Source organism: Chelonus insularis, unplaced genomic scaffold (assembly GCF_013357705.1).
Source record: "Chelonus insularis isolate UGA/USDA-ARS -01 unplaced genomic scaffold, ASM1335770v1 contig_17_pilon, whole genome shotgun sequence".
In the NCBI taxonomy this organism is placed as follows: Eukaryota; Metazoa; Arthropoda; class Insecta; order Hymenoptera; family Braconidae; genus Chelonus; species Chelonus insularis.
The window spans coordinates 688,606-714,061 of NW_023276415.1; positions in this window are offsets into that span (position 1 = coordinate 688,606).

Consider the following 25,456-nt stretch of genomic DNA (forward strand, 5'->3'; position numbering starts at 1 on the left):
TATCCCTACTATTTTCAAAATTTACCCTCTCTTTACTAATTCAAGTTTTCGACTTTTCCTCCCCCCACGCATTTTTGGAGGAAGCGTTGATGCACTTTCCAATGATGCTCCCTCCCCATCCAATGCATCGGCTTTTCCCTTTCCCCGCACGCTCGAAGATGGAGGGGATGTGTTCTTAGAGATCATTGGCGTTCTGCTCTTATGGGAAATGTTTGTAGGATGCACCTTTTAAACATTTTATATATTTTCCAATAAATATTTGATTTTTTTTATATCTAAACGGGTGGGTGAACAAAGATCAAAATACGTATATAACCATCATGCTACACAATTTTCACTCAGTCAAAATGAGTGAGTATACGATGAACTTCAAGCGGATTAATAATCTCTATGATCGCTTACTTTTACAATTAGAGTCAGTTTGTCGTTATTTTGGACAACAAGAGCAGTGCGATGGAGATGAAGTTAGACGTTGGCTAGATTTAGCAACTAAATTTTTAATATTAGTGAGGAATAATTTGAAATATCCATCATTACCATTATCTCAAAAGTTTAAACTTTCAAACATTATTGTGAGAGTTAAACTCGCATCTGAAGAACTTGGAGATTTAATACCGAAAATCCATGAAGATTATAATTCTTTTAAAAGTGTTTACGAGGAACTTGAAAAACTAGTGAGTGGTGGTGGTGTGATAAATAATACATTATCTGCAACAACGACAACATCCTCAAGATCAACTCCATCTGCTACAACAACATCTTCAAGATCAACTTCATCTGCTGCGACAACGACAGCGTCCTCAAGAGCAGCATCATCATCATCATTATCGTCACCTTCATTATCGACGGCAGTACCATCAACATCATTATCATCAGCAGCAACATCAGCAGCAGCATCCTCATCATCATCATCATCATCAGCGGCAGCATCATCAACTTCAGCAGCGACATCAGCATCATCATCATCATCATCATCATCATCATCAGAGGCAACATCATCAACTTCAGCAGCATCATCATCATCAACAGCAGTATCTACCGATCTCAAATGGATTGATCTGGACAGCGCTTTCAAAAATCGTCTAAGTACTCATGTAATTAGAAATCCTAAATTTAAATATTTAGATTTAAGAAGTTTTCTTGAAGAATGTGAAAAATTAATAACTGATAAAATTGAATATTATCAATCATTAAAAATCAATATGCTCGTAAATTTTGAATTAGCTTGCACATTTGAAAATATAAAACAAGAATCGATAGTGTATGAAAAAAAGCATTTCAATACAAAAAACATGCAAGTACTTATTTCAACAGAGTTTTCAGATCATTTTTTAAATTATACTATACCGCGTTTATTGAAAGATACAGAAGAGTTTCAAGAACGTGATTCGGGGTGGTCAATGGCTAGAATCGATAGCTTACAGATAAATATTAATAGGTATACACCTTTGAAAGGATCGGGATATACAAAGAAAAGTAAAAAAAAGAAAATAAGTACATATTGTGATCTTCCTAGTTTAATAAAAAAAAAGCTGTTTTAAACATAAAAAATGAGACTGATGAATACTGTTTTCTCTGGTCAGTTCTCGCTTCGTTACATCTAGTATCAAATGCACGAACAAGTAATCGTATATCAAATTATAACGAACATTTTGATACTTTAAAAATAACAGGAATCTCATTTCCAACACCATTAAGTGATATTTGTAAATTCGAGAAATTAAATGGTTTAATTATTAATGTTTACGGTTTAGATGATGATAATGACATTGCGCCGGTTTATTTAAGCAAATATTATGATATCAATAAAAATCGTATTCATCTTTTGATTTCTGAGATAGGAGTAGATGAAAATAAAAAACCAGTTTACCATTACTCGCTTCTTTAATCTCTTTCTCGTTTAGTATCAAGTCAACTATCGAATCATAATGGGAGTATAGATCTTTGTGACCGTTGTTTAAATCACTTTCACACAAAAGAATCCTATGATAAACATATTCAAGATTGTATTAATTTCAATGATCGTAAAATTTCATTCCCTGAAGAAGAAAATTTAAAAATGAAATTTAAAAATTTTATGTATAAAGAAAAAGTGCCTTTTGTAATTTATGCCGATTTAGAGTGCATTATTGAACCTCCTATTGAAGAAAGATCTAAACATATACCATGTAGTATAGCTTTTTATATACATTGCTCTTATGATGATTCACAATCGAGATTTGCCCTTAAACGTGGAGAAGATTGTATAAAATGGTTAATGGCAGAGTTATGTGAATTTTCTAAAAAATATAAAAAAATAATTGATAATCCCAAGTCAATGGATCCATTGAGTGATGAGCAGCAGTCTTATTTTTATACAGAAAAAAATTGTCATATATGCGAGAAACGCATTGAACCCAATCAACAGAGAGTTCGCGATCATTGTCATTTAACAGGAAAATTCCGTGGTCCAGCTCATAATGAGTGTAATTTAAATTATCAAATAGAACCTATAATTCCAATTGTTTTCCTTAATTTATCAGGATACGATTCACATTTCCTTATTGAATCATTATCATCATCAGATGTTCCCGGTACTATAAATATTATTCCTATTAATAAAGAAAAATATATATCATTCTCCAAAGTAGTTGAAATCGATAAAAATAGAAATTCAAAAAGATCAAATGATGATAATGATGAAAAAAAGAAAAAAATTCAAACATACAGCTTCGTTTTATAGATTCATTCCGTTTTATGAGCTCTAGTATCGATAAATTATCTAAATTTTTATCTAATGATGATAAAATAATGACACGTAAAAAGTTCCCCGATGAAGAATCATTTAAATTAGCAATATGCAAAGGTGTGTTTCCATATGAATATTGTAATAATTGGGAAAAACTTGAAGAAAACCAATTGCCTGATAGAAAATTTTTTTTTTCTTCACTAAATGATTCAAATGTAACCGATGAGGATTATGAGCATGCGCTCAAAGTATGGTCTCACTTTAATACTAAAACATTAGGTGATTATTATGATTTATATTTGACTATAGATGTTTGTCTTCTAACTGATATATTTGAAAATTTTAGAATAAATTGTATGGAAACTTATAATTTAGATCCTTTACATTACTACACAGCACCTGGATTAGCATTTGATGCTATGCTTAAATACACAGATATTGAATTAGATATTTTATGTGATGCTGAAATGGTATTATTTATAGAAAAAGGAATTAGAGGTGGAGTATCACAATGTTGTAATAGGTATGCCGAGGCGAATAATGAATGTATGGGTGACGATTATCAGCCCGATAAAGAAGTATCATATTTAATGTATTATGATGTAAATAATTTGTATGGAGCAGCTATGAGCTCTTCTTTACCATATGGTTCTTTCGAATGGTCTACGACAGAAATCGATATTATGACAATAAGTGATGATGATCTTACTGGTTATATACTTGAAGTTGATTTGGAATACCCTCAAAGTTTATTTGAAAGACATAAAGATCAGCCCCTTTGCCCCGAGCGTTCTCGAGGACCTAATTCAAAGCATTCCAAATTAATGACAACTTTATATGATAAAAAAAATTATATTATTCACTATAGAAATTTAAAACAATGTATCGAATTAGGATTAAAAGTAACAAATATACATAGAGTTTTGAAATTTAAACAATCTCGATGGTTAAAGCCATATATAGATTTAAATACAGATAAAAGAAAAGAGGCGAAAAATGATTTTGAAAAAAATTTTTTCAAGTTAATGAATAATGCTGTTTTCGGTAAAACTATGGAAAATGTTAGAAAACATAGAGATGTCAAACTTGTTACAGAATGGGAAAACGTTACGGGGCGAATTATTACATATCTAAACCTAATTATCATTCTAGAATAATTTTTAATGGAAATTTAGTTGCAATAGAACTTAAGAAAATGAAAGTAATTTTTAATAAGCCAATATACATTGGATTCTGTATTCTCGATATTTCAAAAATTTATATTTATGATTTTCATTATAATTATATACTTAAAAAATATCCTCTTGAACAAGCTAAATTAATGCATACCGATACTGATAGTTTAATCTATCATTTTAAAAATCCCGATATTTATAAACATATTAAAGAGGATATAGATAAATTTGATACTTCAGAGTATAAGAAACATAATATATGGGGTATACCATTAGCAAATAAAAAAGTTATTGGATTAATGAAAGATGAAAATAATGGTAAAATTATGACACATTTCATTGGTTTAAGGGCTAAAATGTATGCATTTAAGGTAATGAATGATAAAGATGAAATAAAAGCTAAAAAAATAGAAGTAGTAAGAGATAAAGTAAAAGCTAAAGGAGCAAAGTTATCTGTGATGAAAACGATTACATTTGATCATTATAAAGAATGTTTATTTAATGATAAAAAAATATCTCGAATTGAGCATCATATAGTTAGCGAAAAACATAAAGTGAGTACAATTTCTCGAATAAAAATAGCTTTAAGTGCTGACGATGATAAGCGAATGGTGCAAGAAGGAAAAACTGATACATTTCCATGGGGGTATCAGAATAATAATATAGCAATCACATTGAAAACATGGGAAAAAGGGCAAAAAAGAAAAAAATAGTAAATAAGAAATATGTTTTTATTTATTAGGATCATTCATTGATACAAATTGTATATTTTTATTCAAATTAATAAAATTATAAATCTTTTATATCTATCCAACTGTTATGTGATTTATCAAACCCTAACCATTTAACATAGACTTTATTTTTCTGCTTTTTCAACACTTTTTCAACAAAGTAGACATCTGGATACTGGACTTTGGTTAATTCCTCGGTGTAGAATCGTCCTTCAATCGGCTGATCTTGATAATCAATCAATTTGTATGTCACAGGTCTTGTATTTTTGATGGATTTAATAGTAAAAATTTCAGTTGTCCAATTGGGTGTATATCCTTTTTCAAATGCATGTTTATATTTACTTATACGCACTTTATCTCCAATTTTAAATTTCAATTTTAATCGTTTATTTACTGAATGTAAATGTTTTTTATAAATATCTTGAAGCAATTGTTTTTTTCATTATCAACTGTTACATCTTTCGGTTTCATCTTAATAGTGCTATGTATTGTATTATTATATGATTTCATTAGAGACGGTGAAATATCAATCCATTTATAATTTCCATGTATAGTAAATTGTTTCCACATTTTATTTTTTAATGTACGATTAAATCGTTCACATATAGACGCCTTTAGATTTGTAAACGTTGAATACATTTCTATATTGTATTGCTTCATAAGTGTTTGAAATTCTTTATTATAAAATTCTTTGCCTCTATCCACATGTAATTTTCGAGGTACTCGTTTCTGTATTAACACAGATTTCATAGCATCGGTGACATCTTTTCCATTTTTTGTTTTCACCGGTACAGCCCAGGCATATTTCGAGAAAATATCGATAATTGTTAAAATATATTTATATCTATTGTTGGTGGATGAGTAAGCAGTTAAATCAACCAAGTCCGCCTGCCATGTTTCATCAAGACCTTGTATATAAACTTTTCGATGTTTGAAATTTTTTCTTGCAGGGCTATGCAGCTCATCGGCAATTACTTTTTTAATTTTTTCCATCTGATTCATTATTCCAGATTAGCCCACTAAGTAAGAAATTCAATGATTGTGATGATTTCAAGAGTGCTTCTTGTCCCCTTGATTTTTCGAAAAGGTCTATTATAGCTTGACGGCATACATTAAATTGTGATTTCATTAAATCAGTGATGGCATCAAATTTTAAAAATTTAGAATCAGTATAAATTCTTTCTGCGATCAATTTTTGTTCAAAATTATCCAACTTCTTCTCTAAAGTAGATATAGTTCCATTTAATGATAATAATGATATTTCACCAGATACTGAATCTTCTATATCGTTTATCTGTTCTCTCAAAGTAGATATAGATTCTCTCAATAATGATGTTTCATCATGTGATAAATCTATTGCTTCATGCAAATCTGCCAACAGTATTTCATGTAAGTTTTTAAATTCTTGATGCACAATATTATTAACACTCTTCAATGATGCTGCGTCATTCAAATCAATGGGATCAGCTATATTGCACAATCGTTTTCCATCAATATCAAACTGATCGTCACTAGTTAATTGGAAACCAATTCCAGGAGGTCCTCTCACTAGACCGGGAGTAGATTCCCAACGCTCTCCAAGACGATGCATGCTCATTTTTCAGAAAATGATGTGAATACCACGAAAGCTAACACAAGAATGATTAGTTTCTGACTATACTTCAGATTATATACCTTTTTTAAGTATGATCTCTAATTCATCCAACTTGGTTTGAAGTGCTGTTAACTTTGAATTTATTGAATTGGTTGTAGAAGATGTATGAGTTTCCAGTGTATTTTTTACTGATGCTGCCACATCATTTTTAACTTTAAATGCTATATCCGTTGTTTTTCTATTAAGTCCATTCACTCTATTATCAAGTAATTGAATTTGCTTTTTCAATTCTTCAGAAGTATCATTTAAAATTTTCAATGACACAGCATCGCTTGAATCTATAGCATCACCTACATTACACAATTTTTTACCATCAATATCATAGTTATTATCCTTAGTTAATTTGAAACCATTCCCCGGAGGGCCCTGAAGTTGATTGTAACTAGGAGACCAATATTGACCATGACGATTAATACTCATTTTTTATTGTAGCGTATAAACTGTGCGGTAGCCACTACACAAATAAGAGATACTCAATTTTTGACTTATATATCATAGAAATTTTGAGTAAATTTTGGGTAAATTTTGAGTAAAATTTTTACTAAAAAAAAAAATTTTCAGTAAATTTTGAGTAAATTTTGGGTAAAATTTTTACTTTATAACATTTGCTTCTCTAAGCTCTTCAATGATTGAAATTATCTCATTTGAATGAGCATTATTTCCTGCATTGTAGGAGGCTATACGTAGCCGCAATCGATCAACAAGCTCATTAGGATCATCCCAGTAGGTGAAATTTGTTGATTGATTTTTCGTTGAGATTTTATATTGAGGTAAAAATTTCCTCATTTTGGTTGATAATCCACGACCAATATACTTGGCAACATACATATCGTATTTTTTACTATGATCAGTTCTCAGCTCTTGATTTGAATTATAATTCTTTCGAGCCAAGTTTGTATATTTAACAATTTCACCATAAATTCTCTCATCTCTTTCATCAAGAGCAAGTTTATTAGGTAGTTTTTTAAATAATAATTCATGTAGCCCTGGTGTGCTTCTATAAACTCGATCAGCAATGAGAATTTTATCACCTTGAAAAACAATTTCTGAATCTCCAATATAAAGCATATTTCCTCGAAGTTTTCTTACACCACACTTTGTATCCATATTTTGATTATTATCTCTGAGCATTTTTATGTATTTATTTATTGTTTCGGTGATTTTGAGGAGGGTGCTTGACATCATACTCGCTGTAGGCTTTTGTCGTTGATCTTCTTCTTATTCTACAACTTCCATTCTTTCTACAGATCCCTCCTTTTCTCCCCCCACCGCTCCTTCTTCCTCGCCTATAGCTTCTCTGTCTTTCCCTTCTGCTGCTTTTTCTTCTCCTTGATCTCGTACTTTTGTATTTTCCATCATTTCACGTTCTAAATTATATATAGGGATCGGTCTTTTCATAGCTTTTAATACTGCTGCAACTTCTTTGCTTTGATTGATTTCTTCACGTCTCTTCTTTTTCATGTTATCGTCATAAATAGAGAAAATATCCAGCTTCTGACGATTGAATTTTCTCTTTCTCGATGTGGCATATTGTCTTTCATTCATTGAAATATTTACATTATCATCGTTTAATAATGGTATTTTAGGAGAAATGTTTTTTTCATTTATAAGTTGATGCAATGGTGTTACTACGGGCTTAAAAAATTCATTTAATGAATATTCACTATCATTTCTCCCATGCCTAATCATTTTATGTTTTCGACGTATAACATCACTGACTTTCGTCAATTTTTCCAAGACATTGACTGCCTCCTCCAGTTGCCCACTCAATTCACTCATATTGATGATGTTTACTTAACAAACAATTATTTATAAATGTATATTTTCAGAATAAAGCATTCAATTTATACATATGAAACAATCAAAACCTCTTCTATATCGTCCATTATTGATTTCACTATCTTTATCGATGACAAGAAAACTATAATTATTTTTATTCCAACATGAAGTACACAAATCTTTAAATTGTTGAAATTTCATATCTGTATTAACATGATCATTGTATATATGTCGTAAATTCATTTCATCTTGACGAACGAGAATGAGAAAATTTACATTATCCCGTATTAGATGTTTTGGGATTCTCGCATAAGTTTGACAAAGATAAAAACTATCAACATCTTTGTGACGACCCATACAAAAATATGCTCGAACATTATCTTGCTTCTCACAAGCTATATCATCAAATATCATAATGGAATTAGGTTGAGCATCATCTATCTTTACAACTTGTTCATTATCATTGAATGGAAAAAAACCAACGTCATCAATCGGCTCGAGTAGTTTCTCCAAGTATTTATATTTAGGTTGATTTAATGATTTAGAATACAGATAAATATTTTCAAATCTTAATCCATTTGGATGAGTGATGAGAGCCAACAATGCATTTGTTTTTCCACAATTAGACGGTCCACAAATAACTGAGCGTATAGTATTTGGTAATAATTTACCATGACGTTTAGTCTCTGTATTTTTTTCCATTGGTATAATTTTATCAAAATTTTCTACAGATAATTTCAAATCTTGTGGTTTAAACTTCATCTCGATAATAACTAAGCGTAAAAATTTAAATATTAACACTTTTATGGTTTTTATTTAGTTGAATAATGACTGTTAAGAGAAAAACTTGTAAAAAAGGAGCGGGAATACTAAATAAAGTCATTAATAATTTACCTGTTGAATTACAAAATTACAACAACGATTGGCTCGAGGTAATCAAGGAATCAATCCATTAGATACTGCTTGGCGAGCACATGATATAGCATATTCTCAGAATAGAGAAAATCTATCAGAGAAACATTAAGCAGATAAAATACTTGCTGAAAAAGTGTGGCAACGTGTGCTAGCTAGAGACGCTGGCTTAGGTAAAAAAATAGCAGCGTGGGGTGTTGTGAATGCTATGAAACTCAAGACAAAATTTGGTATGGGATTGAAGAAAAAGAAAGTTAACTCACGAAAAAAGAGAGTGAAAAGAGGACAGATAAAGAAAAAGAAAACTCCACAGCGTAAACGTCGTCTACCTTTAACGAAAAGATCTGGTGGCTTGTTACCACTGCTTCCATTGTTAGCAGGTTTAAGCGCCACGGGTGCCCTAGCAGGGGGTGCTGCTGGGATCGCTAAGGCTGTCAATAGCGCTAGAGTAGCAAACAAAAAGTTGAATGAACTTAAACGTCATAATGAAAAAATGGAAGGTATAGCTATGGGTAAAGGTGCTTATTTGAATCGATATAAAACTGGAAAAGGAGCATATCTGAATCGATATAAATCAGGAGAGGGATTATCGATAAAATTACCAAAGCGAGCACTAACTAATTTTGATTGGTTAAAGTATACAGAAAAATTGAAAATACCATATTTTCGAAATGTTTTCATGAGAAATGATTTACCATCATCAGGACCTTGGAAAAATGAATCAGCAATTATTAATTTGGATAATAAAGATGGATCTGGAACTCATTGGGTGGCGTATAAAAAAAGAGGTGGAAAAGTTGTATACTTTGATAGTTTTGGTGATTTAAAACCACCCAGAGAACTTGTAAATTATTTTAATGTTAACCATATATTATATAATTATAAAAAATATCAAGATTATAATACAACTAACTGTAGACATTTATGTTTAAAATTTTTAAATGATCAGCTATAAATATGATGTGGAAAAAATTATATTCCATTTACATTTTAAGTATTATACAGTAAACATTATGGGTGATTCTTTGATATTAACACTTACTGGACATTTATCATTATTGGAGGTTTCATATTTTCCTCCAATTGAATTATCACCTACAAAAAATTATGTTCTTGGACTTGTTGATTTTCTTACATTTAATTCAATTCCAAACATATATGAAGGCAACAATAAGTTTCGATATCAAATAAAAGACGAATGGCGTACAATTACAATTCCAACTGGTACTTATGATCTTAAAGATATTTACATATTTCTAATTGCGACGGATCCTCAATTAAATCTTTCATTAGGAGTTGAAAAAAGTACACTTGTCACCGAATTATATAGTGAAAAATCAGCTATTGACTCCACATCTGGAGATTCTATCGGTGAATTTTTAGGATTCGAACGAAAAATTTATAAAGCAGGAGAAGTATATAAATCGGAAAAACCAACATCAATATTGAGTGTTAATGCAATATGTGTAGAGTGTAATATTACAAGTGGTGCATACATAAATAATCAATTTGCTCATACAATTCATGCATTTTTTCCATCAGTCCCACCAGGATATAAAATTATTGAATCACCTACAAAAGTCATTTATCTCCCTGTCACAGTGAGGGAAATACATAATTTACAGATACGAGTTGTAGATCAAGACGGAAAATTAATTAATAATCGATCTGAATCAGTCACTGTAAGGTTACATTTAAAGAGTATATAATAGTAATAGTTTATGGTGATCATTTAGAAGAACAAAGTTATAATAACCATCAGCCATGCGCAAATGTACACAGTTTAAAAAAGACAATCAAACGAGCAACATCTCAACAGAAGAAGACGAAAAAGAAGAGGAGAACAGTGAAACAACTGACTCCTCAGAACACTCAATTCCTAGAAAGTCTTGGTTTAGACTTAATTTAAAAATTGTTAAATTTAAATTCAGCTTGTCGTGCTTAATACCATGGAGGCGACGGCATTAAAAATTAATAAAAAAATTGTTCAAGATGAATCTATATCTCATTATGAGATTCATGCTCACCAACCATGTGGTTCATCATTATATAAAAACAATGATGAGATACGTATAGCTGTACAACATCAAGATTTATGTATTTTACCACGTGAAAGTTCAATTCATATCACTGGTAAATTTACAAAAGACAATGGGAGTGCTACATCAAACAAATCTTTACTTGCAACAATGTTTACTTGTTTCTTATTTGAAGAAATGAGATATGAATTAAATGGAGTTGAAATTGATCGTAGTAAAAATGTTGGCATTACAACACTCATGAAGGGATTTCCATCATTTACACCAGAGCAAGAATATTCTTTGGAAAACAGTGGAATGGTACTTGATAATAAAAAACTATGTGATTCCAATGGAAATTTTGACGTCATCATACCATTAAAATTATTATTTGGATTTGCTGAGGATAAAAAAACAAGTCATTGTTAACTGTAAACATGAGCTAATACTCATAAGAGCCAACACTGACTTAAATGCAATACATCAAACTGAAATAGCTAATACAGCGGCTGAAAATGTAAAAATTACTCTTGATAAAATTGAATGGTTAGTGCCATATGTTACAATGTCTGATTCAAAGAAACTTGATATGTTAAGTTACATCAGTAAAGATCCATCGATATCGATACCCTTCAGATCATGGGAGCTATATGAATATCCATCTTTACCTATAACAACGAAACACATCTGGTCTGTGAAGACAACAAATCAACTAGAGAAACCAAGATATATTATATTTTCATTACAAACTGAACGTAAAAATAAATTATCAAAACGTGCTGATATATTTGATCATTGTAAAATTAAAGATTTTGCTGTTTATTTAAATTCACAGCGATATCCATATGCTAACATGAATATTGATATTTTAAATAGTAAATATGCACTTTTGTATGAAATGTAAACGAATTTTTATTCATCTTATTATAGTAAAAACATTAAAAGACCATACTTAAATAAAGGAAATTTTATGGAAAGAGGACCATTCATTGTAATAGATTGTTCAAGGCAAAATGAATCTATTAAAGCAGGACCAGTCGATGTTCGTCTTGAATTTGAAGCTACTGAAGTGTTTCCTCTGGGTACAACTGCATACTGTTTAATTTTATATGATAGAATAGTCGAATATAAACCATTAAGTGGACAAATTCGAAAATTGATTTAAAAAATAATTATATGTTTATATTTAAGTTTTCTTTTAAAAATTGTAATCATTTATATATTTATATACAAATAAAAAATTAGAGTTCAATTTCTTTATCTTATAAATATTTTAGGATTAGAGGTTATTTTTTCTTTTTTCAAAATAATTCAAAAGCATACATATCATTAATCTTACAGTTTATTCAAAAAGAAAAAATTATATACAATATTTGATACATTTTTTCAATATACATATTTATAAAAAACATTAACATATACATTTTTTTAAAAACATAATTATTAAATATTTCCTAGAAGAAATTGATTGAAAGCGTAAACCCTCTTCTTAGGACAATGAGCAATTCTAGGAGTTGATTCACCCTTACGAACTTTCAATTCATCATGCTGAAGACAATCCAATGTTTCCATTATTTCAAATAAGTCCGGACATTGTTCTCGCAATTGATTATATAATATTTCGAATTTTGGACATCCAAGCGTCTCAATATTATAACTTTGAATTCCTAAGAATGTGAGTTTGTCTCGTTCAACTGATCCACCTTTGTATCCTATGATTCCTCCTAAAGAACTTGCTTCTTCATCGATGCCATACAAGAAATCATCAATTGCTCCTTGATTCTGATGATTGTGGTTATTATCCATTTTTAATCCATAGATAAACATTGTATTGAAGCATGCTGATGTAGAATCTTCTCGTGACAGTCTATGTTCCCCAATATTTTAATGACTTGAATATATCTCACCGCTCTCAACTCGAATACACGCCATTTCTTTACAGTAGAATTTTTTATTTATTCTAAAGCCATCCATATCAATGATGTGCGTTATTTTTGGATAATTTTCCATTGTTAAAAATTTCAGCTTTAATTACATTCAAAAAAATGAAACTTTAATTAAATTTTTTTATTTAATATTATGATGATGATGGTAATGATGACCAATTGCTTCTTTAATTTATATTGCTTAATATTCTACAACACATGGCGACAAGTGATTCAGGTGCTCCATAATTTACAATACGTTGAGAGTACTTTTCTTGACGTTTTTTAGTTTGATAATTATAATTTGTGCTTTTATTTATATCAAAATAATATCCACTAAATGGTAATATTCCCTTTTTACATATAGTATTATCAAACATCAAATCAATAAATTTAAAATATGGCTCGATAAACATTTGATCATTCTTAAATAACACATCAAATGTTTCTTTTGTGACTTGTATATGAATAACTTGTAAAGGTGTTCTTTGATGATTAAACACATGCATTAATGCATTTATATCAGGAATATCATGAGTGTCACAATTATGAATGTATCGATTGATTTTGTAGTAGTCAGGTTATCAAAGGAAGCTGCTTAATATCAAATTAAGGATATGCAGCTGCATGTGGGAAAATTTAAGCATAGCCTTAGATTTTCCCACATGCAGCTGCATATCTATGCACATATGCTTAGAAGAATCCTCCCTCAACCTCATACCTGAATCCCTATGGTTTTAAGCGAGACAAAAGAAAGATAAATTTAAAATAATAGTCACAGCGAGTTGATCGAATCAAGAATAGAAAAAACTAATTTTTTTTGAAATAGTCAGATTTTCTCCCACGCCTGAATCAAACCCAAGAACTCCCCCACGTTTACAGCTTTCTACCACAAAAAATCTTAGAGACGGCTTCGCCCCCCACTTTTCACGTTTACAGCTTTCTACCATGAAAACCTTACAGACACTTTCACTCCCCACTTTAGCGTGCACAGCTATGAGAGTTCTACCGCAGCATCCCAAGAAAAAAAAAGTTGCGGTAGAACTTTCATAGTCTATCTACTCATATAATACCATAATCTGAATACTATCAGCTGGTTGCAAATTAAATTTATCAATAAGAGATACTGGATATTGATCAGATTGAGGAGAGGATGTTTGAGTTTTATAGATAGGTTTATTGATATCTGCCAGGGAAGATGCAAGTAGTTTTTCACTTAAATTATTAATAAGTTTTTGATTGTTTCTAACACATTCCGTTGCTATTAAAGAAAAAGATTGTTGCTATTCATGTTCAGTAGTGAATAACCTTTTTTCAGTAAAAAAACAATTCTTCTGTTGAAAGAACTCGGATTTATACTATAGATTACATTGTTAATTGTTATTAACAGAATGACTGATGATTTTCAATCATGTTACGTTGTTGGAAACTTTTTTTTAATAAAAAAAAAATTTTCTGTTAAAAAAATTTGAATTAACTGAAAAAAAAAAATTTTACTAAATCTGTGAGTAGATGTATAAGGGGGATTTTAGATCTACCCGCAATACCGGCTGAACCTAAAAAAGGAGGTTCTGATCCGCACTAATTATCGACCGCGATAACTTCTGGCAGTAAGATAGTGGTAATATCGACCTCGATTGGCGATAAATTATCGTCAGCGATGATATTGATTTTTTCATCGACTGCAATTAGAATTTAATTATCAGCAAAAAAATAACCGTTTGAAATCTTATCATGATATTGTTTTACCGATCTTAATAACTTTTAACGATAAATTATCATCAGTGATAACATTGTTAGCGATTTTTGTACCGTTTTTGATTAAAATTTAATTCTCACGAAGCTGCAACTAGAAAAAAAATTTGCATCAGATAGCGAAAGCCAGTGATCCAATACGTCAAAAGCATAAACACTTATTAAAGAGGAAACTCAAGAAATAAAGAAAGAAGAACATAAAGAAGAAGTTGAATGCAAGCAAGGAAGTCTCACACCTGATTATGAAATAACTGATGATGAATCTTATACAACAGCAACAATTGGGCATCAAAGTACTCCCATTGAAGACATACCTGTAGTAAGGTATTTAAGGATGTTCAATTCTAAGCTCGTGTCCAAAGACTTAGATACAAAGTATTGCATAAGAAAGTTAAAAGGTAATCGACTAATAATGGGTGATTTCGAAGTCAGGTTTGACAATAATTTTATTTATATTGGTGATAAAAAATATGATACTACTTTTGCTTTATTATAATTATTATTTATGAAATCACCTGGACTAAGGTTCAATACTCTGATATTTATTTTGTGGAAAAAGTTCTGTAGAAACGTGGTAATCAAGCTTTTATCAAGTGGTGAGGATTTGATAAAACACACAACAGCTGGATTAACATAAAAGATTTATAATGTCTCTAACTGAAGAGATAGAAACAATGACTAATAAAATGTATAGTGATGCTCAAAAATTATCATGCCATACAAAAGATAAAGCTGCTAATATTAAATAGATACCTTTAACTCATGAAGAACAACAAAAAATTGATAAGGAAAAAGAAACAATTAAACGTCTTGATAAAATTAATAAATGAATGTTAAAAAAAAATAAAAAAAAACAAGACCACTAAGGATGAAAATGATTTCATCATATTATTTGTAGAAAATGAATTAATGCTCGTTTTTGTCTTCTAATTGTATGTAATTCATGTTTCTTGCTGATTATATAATATTCCGTTTTACATAATTTTTCATGATTAAATAAGCATTTTTTGTAATCATCGAATGCTATAGATTTGATTGTTGCAGTTTTGACATCCTTTGCTTTATATTTGTCTTCTTTATTTTGAACTTTTAATGTGTACATTTTGATTCTTAGACTAATGAATTCCGTCATTATTTTACCTTTACTTTCATCTTTCTTAAGACCTATAATTTTTTTATTAACTAATGGAATGTTGAAACGGTTATTTGGTGGATAGTCTGAGGTGTCGAATTTATGTATATTATCTTTGATGCAATCATAAATATTAGCATTGAGAAATTAATAAATTAAACTATCTGTATCTGTGTATAATAATTTTACTTGATTGTCTGTAAATTGGCTCTTGATAAAATTGTAATAGAAATTATAAATAAACATTTTTGAAAGATTTAAAATTACAAATCCTATGGATATCGGCTTATTGAAATATATACTTTTTCGCTCCATTTCTATTATTACCATGTGATTGTCAATAATTATACTAATGTGGAATTTTGGAGAGGCAATAAGATTTTTTGCACCATACCGACTTTTCCATTGCGTAACTAACTTTAAATCTTTAAATTTCCGAACGTTTTTCATTGTTTTTCCGTAAACTGCATTATTCATAAATTCATAGAAATTCTTTTCAAATTCATTTTCAGATTTTTTTCGTCAATCTGTATTTAGATCTATATACTTCTTCAACCATGGTGATTGATTAAATTTCAGTTTTCTATAGATTTTGGTTACAATCATTACTGAATCGAGACATTATTTTAAATTTCTGTAGTAAATCATATCATCTAAACCGTAAACATTTATCGCTAAATCGTCCAGTTTTTCGAATTTTAGAACATCATGTAAGGTGGTAGGACAGTTGATACTCTTACATTTTAACACACTTTTGTAATAAGAATATGAACTTGTTTTTGTTAAATTTACAAAAACAGAATAAAGAGCTGCAGTTACAGCCCGAAAAAAATAACATTGATTATTGTTTTTTATATTAAGTACTGCTTTTTTTTGTCGTATAATTTTTGGTAGAGGTATAAATGTAGATTGTCCAGCTGATAATGGTTGATAACGATTGATATTGACTTGCAGATATTCAATTTCTACAAGTGACCAACCAGAATTTCGTTCTCGAAAATCCTCGACATTTGTTAGTAGTTTGTAAACAATATTTTCCAGGAAATGATGTTTAATATCTGTTGACGGCAAAATTGCTTGATTTTCGACATTAAAGTACCTAATTTCTACAACTGTTTCACCTTTTATTTGATTACTGAATTTACAAGCAAGTAAATGTCCCAAGTTAATTACAACACCAGTATAAATTCGATTTTGAAAAATATTTCCCAAGTCTCTTAAACGAATCAATTTTTCTGTCGATTGAAGACTTTTTCCAACAATTGAATGATTAACGAATTTTTTGTGTAAAGTCACGAGTGTTGCAAGTGTCGATTGAATTCGCAGCCTCTCGCCAACAGATAAATTACTTCTTTGTAAATGTCTATTCAAAATAATAATATTTTCGGCACTAATTTATACCCACTTATCAATGATTTCACTAGATTCACGATTTAAAGATGGCAGAAGAGCACAAGCCGTCTCCATCATTTCAATTTAATCAGAATAATAGTTTAGTGCACTCATTCTTTTGACTATTGAAGTTCGAGAATATCAATTTTAACTTATATTGTATAACGATTTTCTTAAAATGTAAAGAAGGGAAGTATTTAAATGATTTCGAATGTTCCTCTTTTTCTATGTATTGTATTCATTATTTTTGTGACATGTAAATTTTTAGATTACATTTCATCAACTGTGAATTCAAAAGAATTGTTAGCTCCACCGTGGTACAACAATGATCATCTGTTGTCAGCAGTTAACCCAACCAATTTTTCAAATTCTTTATGATTTTCCAAAATTTTTACTGTTCTTGGAGGTAAAAATATTATGTAGCTATTTTTAACTGTTGCCACAACTTTTGTTCCGTACACAGTTTCAAGTTCTTTCAGATCGGTCATTTTGTACGTTTGAGACGGTTTTAATGAATTCATCTTCTTGATTGGTAAGTATGTCTCACACTTGGCAATTTAATTTACTCTTGATAAATCCATCCTTACTGTTTGAATTATGTATCACAACGTATTTCTTACAGTTTCAATTGATCAGTGGTTTTAAACATGGTTTGCATGAGTATAAATACAATTCATCCCCTCCAAAACAAAGATTCCAGAATGTTTTGATTTTGATTTAATCATAAATTAATACATGTGTGTAAAAACGTATGCATGATGTTTCATCATCTACGCTGAAAATTCTCAGAATTATTTGCTTGATTTTCTAAGAAAAAATCTTGAGGGGTTGGCATGATATTTCATCATTCTTGCTGAACGTTTCAGACTAACAAAAACTGCATGTAATGTTAAAAAAAATATCCTACAAAATACAATTTTATAGCCAATCGTTGTAGCGATCAAGCAATAAAATTAGATGCTATAATTTTAATAAGTGGGGCTGAACATATAAATAGATGATTCACCGTAAAAATTATTCAGTTGGGTTTTACATTTTTGACATGTGTACAAAATTTACGTGCATCATGGAAATGATCTTGGATGTTCAAGGTTTCAAGCAGCCAAATAATCGGTTCTTAGAGAAAGAATTAGCGACTATTCCAATCCAAAATAATAGTGATGACCTGGAAGACATTTCAGTATTAATTTTCAAACCACCATATTAGTGAGAATACTTACCTGAAAAATATTAACGCATAAATTCGTGCCTAATACGTAATTATCATGGCATTCCATGAGAATCTAAAACAATACCATACGAGGAACTTCCATATACTCTTTGTGTACTCGTCAAAAATCGAAACCGTATTAACGTGAAAGGAGATAAAAAGAAAAAATGGTTGGAAAGTTTAATTGACAGCTCAAAAGTTGTAATCAATTCGGATGAGCTTGAATGTCCTTCGCTTCATGCTTTGAACATAAATCATCTAGTTGATTGTGGGGGCATAATGGAGAAAATAAACAATATTTTCTCGGCGGTCTGGTTCGACCTGCCTTTTAGCCTCCTAGAAATTATAATTTCGATGGCACTAGAAGATCATTGGGAAGAGACGGGAGGGATAGAAGGCGCTACCCTCACACATTGTAGCGTGACGGCTACCTGTCTAACATTCCCTGGTAACGTCATATAATTCCGGTTGAAAAGAGACATCTCCGTCGTACCACCACCTCTAAGCCAGGCAATCATCACTTTCGAAGACAGTGATAGTGAGGTAGAAGTTCTACCTCCTTCTCCAGCGACTGTGTCATCGGAGGATAGTGAGGTAGAATTTCTTTCTCCTTCACCTCCAACAATTAATGACAATGATAATTATGATGATGATTCCACTGACTATGATAATGGTTATGGTACTGTAAGTCTTGTTTTATGATTAGTTTTTCTAGTTTTACTTATATGAAAAAAGTTATTAAAGAAAATAATTTTGATTCTTACAGGTAGATTAATGCTACTTGGAAACCATCATTCAAGGGATCATTATTTTTCTATAAAAGAAAAAAAAATATGTTATAATTATTTTTTGATGAAAAAAAAAATCGACTCGAAAGAAAAGTTGTTTTTAAATTGAAACCTTTTCCCATCATCTAACATCCTTGGGACACATCTCAGCCATTATTTTGTACGGTTATTTTTTTGCTAATAATTAAATTATCAGCAAAGTTGGTGAACAATCGGTATCATGGCTGAAGATAATTTATCGCCAATCGCGGTCGGTAAAAAATCGCAATTGTTATGATTGCTGACGATAACTTATTATCGTCGTCGGTAGAATTGCTGTCTATAACTTACCGCCAAAAGTTATCGCCGTCGATAATTAGTGCGAATCAGAACCCCCTTTTTTAGGTTCAGCTGGTCTTGCAGATAGATCTAGAATCTTCCTTATATGTCTACTTCTGTGTGATATTGTTAGTTACACTTTTTTAGAAAAAATAGAAATATCTCGTTGAAAGCATTTAAATACGTTGCATAGATCTCTTTCTTATTTGTTTATAACAAATTTTATAGACGTAAACAAATTAAGCATATTTCTGTTCGTTATGTACAATTGGTTACTTTTTTTAGTAAGGAACGAAATTACGCGTTTCAGGATTTCAAATATATTGCCTCGATCCCGCTTTTAATTGTTCTTAATAAATTCGATTATTATAAAGCATTAATATGAGGATTGGTTTAGAGATAAGTTTATTCTTTATTATCTCGAATAATTATTGTGGTGTACTTGTCTATTTAAAGCTTGTGTTTTTTTTAATAAACTAATCATCGCTTCTACTATATCGCTGGAGTTTTTTTTTAAATCGTCTGCAGTAATCAGCAAGTCCGAGAGATGACTGAATTTCCTCACGTGCTTCAAGGTCTACATAGCTTAAAACAACTTTAACAGAATCAGGCTGAACGTTAAATTCGCATATTTTTTGCCCCCGAATCATTGCGTCTTAGACATTCACATTTATCAGGTCGATGTAGGCCTCCCTGTTTACACAGATGTTTCAGTTCTTTAAGATGTGTTAATGCGGTGGCAGATTACAGTTCGTCGCGCATCATTTTCATATTGTTCTATATAGTAGTCTGAATATGGGCACTCCGAAGCGGATGAATATGGTACTACGGGAGTTTTAAGATTCAGAATTCGACGGGTTATGTTCGTATTAGTATACAGACTATCAATTCTTTGATTTCGATTGGGGTTAGTATCATTATGCGAGTTTTGAGTTTTTCTAGAATTATTATACATCTTTTTACGGCATTCGGAAATATCGTATCCGTTTCTTCCGTAATGTCTTTAAAATTTAGATTCACCTTAAACTTGTCTAACTTGCGTTTGGGATCACATAGATGTTGTTTGTGGTTTAAGTGTGAAATATTGAAGGGTGGTATGTTTCCTGAGATTGCAATTGTTGCAATATCAGGTCTCGTTTAAACTATCATTCTCAATTTTAGATATTTCGTCACGCGATTTCTGTTCGTTTTCTTTCGCCAAAGTATACTATACTGCATCCTCTAAAGAAGTCGATTTTTGAGTCATTACGGCCATAAAAAGATGTCTATTCAATCCTAAAATGAATAAATTTATAGTTTAATTATTATCAATTTGATGATAGCAGCTAAATCTGTCGTAGACAGACTTTAATCAAGACTATCCCGTGTGGAAAATATTTTTCTGAAACATTCTGAAAACGCTCTAAGAAGTTCTGATTTTTCTTCAAAAAGATCTGAATACTTCTTTAAATAATATGAAATATTCAGAATCCTACTCATAATTGGAACATGTTTTTTAAGAATTTTTTAGAATAAGTAAGAGTAAATAAGAATAAAAAGTAAATGAATGAGTGAAATTTTAAAAATAAATTATAGAACATTATCGAAGTATACAGAGAGTTTCATGGGACAAAATTTTATGAAAAACTTAATGAAAATAATTTAGATTATTCCAGAGAAATTATAGAATAAATCAGAACAAACAGAAAATATCAGTGCTCTGCAGTTGTCTGGGTGCGACCCGAAAGGTCCACACGACCAACTTCCCAGTGGAAAAAATGAAAAAACACCTCGAATAGAACCCGTTTCCAATTGTTCAGAATAGATTCAATTGTTATAAGTTTGTTAAAGAGAGTTTCTATTTATGTTATACGGTTGGTAGCTTTTTTTAGTAAAAGAAAAAATAACGCATCAGAAGAATTCACATACATCGCATGGATCTCTTTTTTCATCATTTATAACAAAGTTATTTGTTATGAACAAAGAAGCATGTTTCCATTTATGTCATACAGTTGGTATCTTTTTTTCAGTAAAATAAGAAATTACACGTTAATAGAACACAAATATGTTGCGTAGATCTTGTTTTCCATTCTTTACAACAAATGGAATTGTTATAAACGAAAAAAGTAGGTTCTTATTCATGTCATACAGTTAGTAACTTTTTTCAGTAATAAAAAAAATTACGCGTTGGAAGTACTTAAATATATAGCATGGATACCTATTTTTATTGTTTATAACAATATAAAAATTTTTATTTAATTATCATCATGATCAATAATCATCTGTTATTAACAATGCTCAATTGTTAAAAACACAATTTCATATGATTAACAATTATTATTGACTATTGTAGCGTTTTCAATGCTATTTTCTCAATCCTGACACGAGTTTAAAATACATTCATGGTTGATTTTGTTTTTTTAAAATTTTTTAAATGTATCTTCCAGATTAATCTCTTGGATAAGTTGCCTGTCATTAATTTCGTCAAGAGTTGTTGTCTGGAGAGAGTCGGCTGATGAGTTGTACGTTGAGATGACAGAGTCTTTACCAAGCTTGATGAAATGATAGTCAGCTCAGACCCTGAGTCTATCACGAGTCTTACTGAGAGCTGAGAGTAATCTGAGATTAATAAAGAACCGGCTGTGGCGAGTAAGACTGCTGGGTTGACTGATTGCACTGAAGAATTGCTGATGCCTTTCTCTTCTGTTGTCGTGAGTGCTGCAGAGGGTCTGTCATGCATCGATGAGTTAGCTGTGGTATTTCTGGTGATTGTTGAATCATGTGAGTAGTCTAAAAGTTGGCTGAGTTGAGTCTTTCTCTTTTCTTTGGCTGTAGGAGATCGAACGAGACCTAATGACTCTTCTTTCAGGACCCTCAACCCTCCTAAGGCCGAAACCTCATGTGCTAAGGTCATCCCTTCCGTCGAGTCACCAGAGAAGCATGCTGTTACTCCTGTTAGCACCTGTAGAATTGCATGATTCATCACCCTTTATCGTTGATTTGCCTAGATGTTATGTGATCACACCACCGATTGAAGAGTTGACTGAAACTTGATGAGAATTAACTGCAATGAGTTGACTATGATAATGAGTTACCTGGTTGACTTGATGGTTGTGATCTAGAGTTGGCTGCAGAAATGGCATTCCACCACCTTACCTCACTGCTGAGTTGTCTGCGATTTACTAAGACCATAATGATGTTACTTAATAATTGTAACTGAGTTGTCCAGGTAATAATTAAAACGTCTGTCTGAAAGAAGTGATGAAATAATATCACAATCAGCTTGCAGTGACAGGCACACAGATACAGTAGAGTTGTTCGGTAGTACACTGTATGTGTGACTGTCCGTGAGGCACTGTGACGTCAACGCCAGCACAGTTTAGTGTCTACAGACACTAAACTGATCTTCCTGGACCACTAGAACTGATTTGACTGCTAATGATAGTTCACGTTTGTGTGGACTATTGGTCTTGAGATGTCTGAGATAATTATTCACAACAAAATTGAGTCTTTTTGCAAAAAACTGCATAATTGTTGGTGAGAACGACTGTCGATTTGTCTGCGTAAGTTTCCTGAAGCTAACCAACGCCACACGTGTCTGACCGCGTGCTCGATAGCGTCATTGATGCCGTAGAGTTGTCTGCTTTACAATAGTCCAACTGACGTTCATCTAGCTGATCTTTGTAGAGTCGATGCTGCGGTACGGGAGTGGTGAATCATCGTGTGGTGCTTCTGATTGCATATACTACACGTATGATCTGAGTTACACTTTTTTATGAAATGATGACCGAAACAATTGAAACAGAGCCGAGAAGTCAGCACGAGTTTGTATCTCATGGACTCTGTCAATTTTTTGAATGAAGAGCAGTCTGAAAGATAGTGATCAGAACTCGTACATTGATCACAAGGATAATCAGCTTTCTTCTGGTTGTGTTGAGATCGTCGATGACATGCTCGAGGTGTCTGTTGCTTCTGTTGAGTTGGCTGATGAGTTGACTTCGTTGTTGAGCATGATGATGCTTGAGTTGGCAGCTGGTTGATCTGATCTGCTAATGAATCTGCAGCTTCAATTGCTCGTGCTTAAGAAGTAATGAATAAAAAAAGTTGGTTGAGAGTTGGCTGTCTTGTTGAGTCGAGTCTCTGACGGTTCCAGGTTTCTCTGAACTTGGAATTTAAACGGTTGAGTAGTCTGAAGATTAATGGGTAGTCCCAGTATTAACTAGGGACCCCTAACCCCTGAAGCAGATCAAGATTTTTCTCGACAGTCTCTACTAGCTTGTCAAGTTCTGAAGGAGTTGCCGAAACTGGAGGTAAATCACGAAGAGTTGTTCGACATGAGAAAAAATGAGTTGTTCCTTCTCATAAGACCACTCTGACCGTGTCTTATGAGTTTCTTTTTCAAGATGTGATTTAATTCTATTGAGAGTAGAGGAGGCTGCATAATGAATCTTCATTGCCATAGTGAAAAGATGAGTAGTCATGTATTCATGCTCGAACACACTGGCATGACATGAATCTCCAATAGCATCATGCCCTGCACAAAATGGTTCCCAAAATTTCCCAAGTGAAGCAATTGTGTTATCGATAAAGCCCATAGACGTCTTGGTTTTATCCGTAGCAAGAATTTCATCTCTTAATTTTATGAGGTAAAAGAAGCGTTCCATCTGAGCTGATAACCTGCGTTGTGTTATGCTAAATCGTGATTCAGAAGATGGTGATCTTGACCCATGTTGTGATGAATTGTCTGGTGAATGAGTTGACGAACCTGATGATATAGTTGAGTCTTGCTGATGTGAGTTGTCTTGTAAGAATATGTTCTCACACGGTGAGTTGGCTGGTACACTGAAGTTCTTGTCATTTGACATGCTGGAGCACTGGTTAACAAGGTCACAATCACTGAATCAATCACTTAGATCATTAGAGATCACTAGAGTTATCTAAAGTGAATTTAATGTTTTCTAAAATCGAGATTATCGGCACTGGAGATAACACAACCCTGAGTAGTCTGACTAATTCTGCATAACCATTACACTAATGCATGGAGAGTTGTCTCTAAGACACAAAAATTATCTGTAATTGATTACACAACTCAACATTAAAGAGATTACTGAAATTATGACTAATCACAATACTTTGTCACGAAAACTGAGATTAACTGATCAATTGATTACTTCAATGATCACTGAGTATATCTTAACCTGCACGGTGTACTTTTTATAACCAGACACTTGATTTAATTCACTCCAATTATTCTTAATAATCAGCTGTTTAGTCGTGCAAGGTCACTCAGAGAATTCGTAGAATACTGGAAGTGCGCGCGAGCACGCTTCAAGACACGAAGAGTCGATCAGGCTGAGGATCTCTGAAGCTCTGAATATCTAAACACTGAGTGAAACTGAATAAAATAACTGTAATTGAACTTAACGTGAATTGTCCGAGAAATATGTTGAGTTGACCGAACATTACAAAAAAGGATACACCGTTCAACCGACTGCTCTAGAGTTGTTCGGAGTATGCATCCAAGCCGGACCCTATTCGGCTCGAAGAACCAAAATGTTCTGACTTTGAGTCGGCTGAGTGAGAAGTCGGGACTTTGTGGACTGTATTTTTTAGGATGTTTGGATGCTAGAACAGTCGAGACTTTTGAACGGTGTAAATGAGTTGGCTGACACTATTTAACAGTAACAGTTAACGATTTATTAAACACTAAAATCACAGTAAAAGAAAAATAACAATAAAAGAGTCTTTGAATTGTCTGTACAGTCTTGAGTTCACGGAAATTTCACACAGAGTTCACTGATGAGTTGACTGATGAGTAGAGGATCACAGGAAAGTGGTAAGTTTTCCTGTACCGGTCTCTACACCAGGAGTAGCCTGATTTTTTTGAGTAGTCTGAGTTTCATTGTGTTGGCGTCAGCCACACAGACACAAGCGAGTTGTATGTGTATGGATCTTGTGTG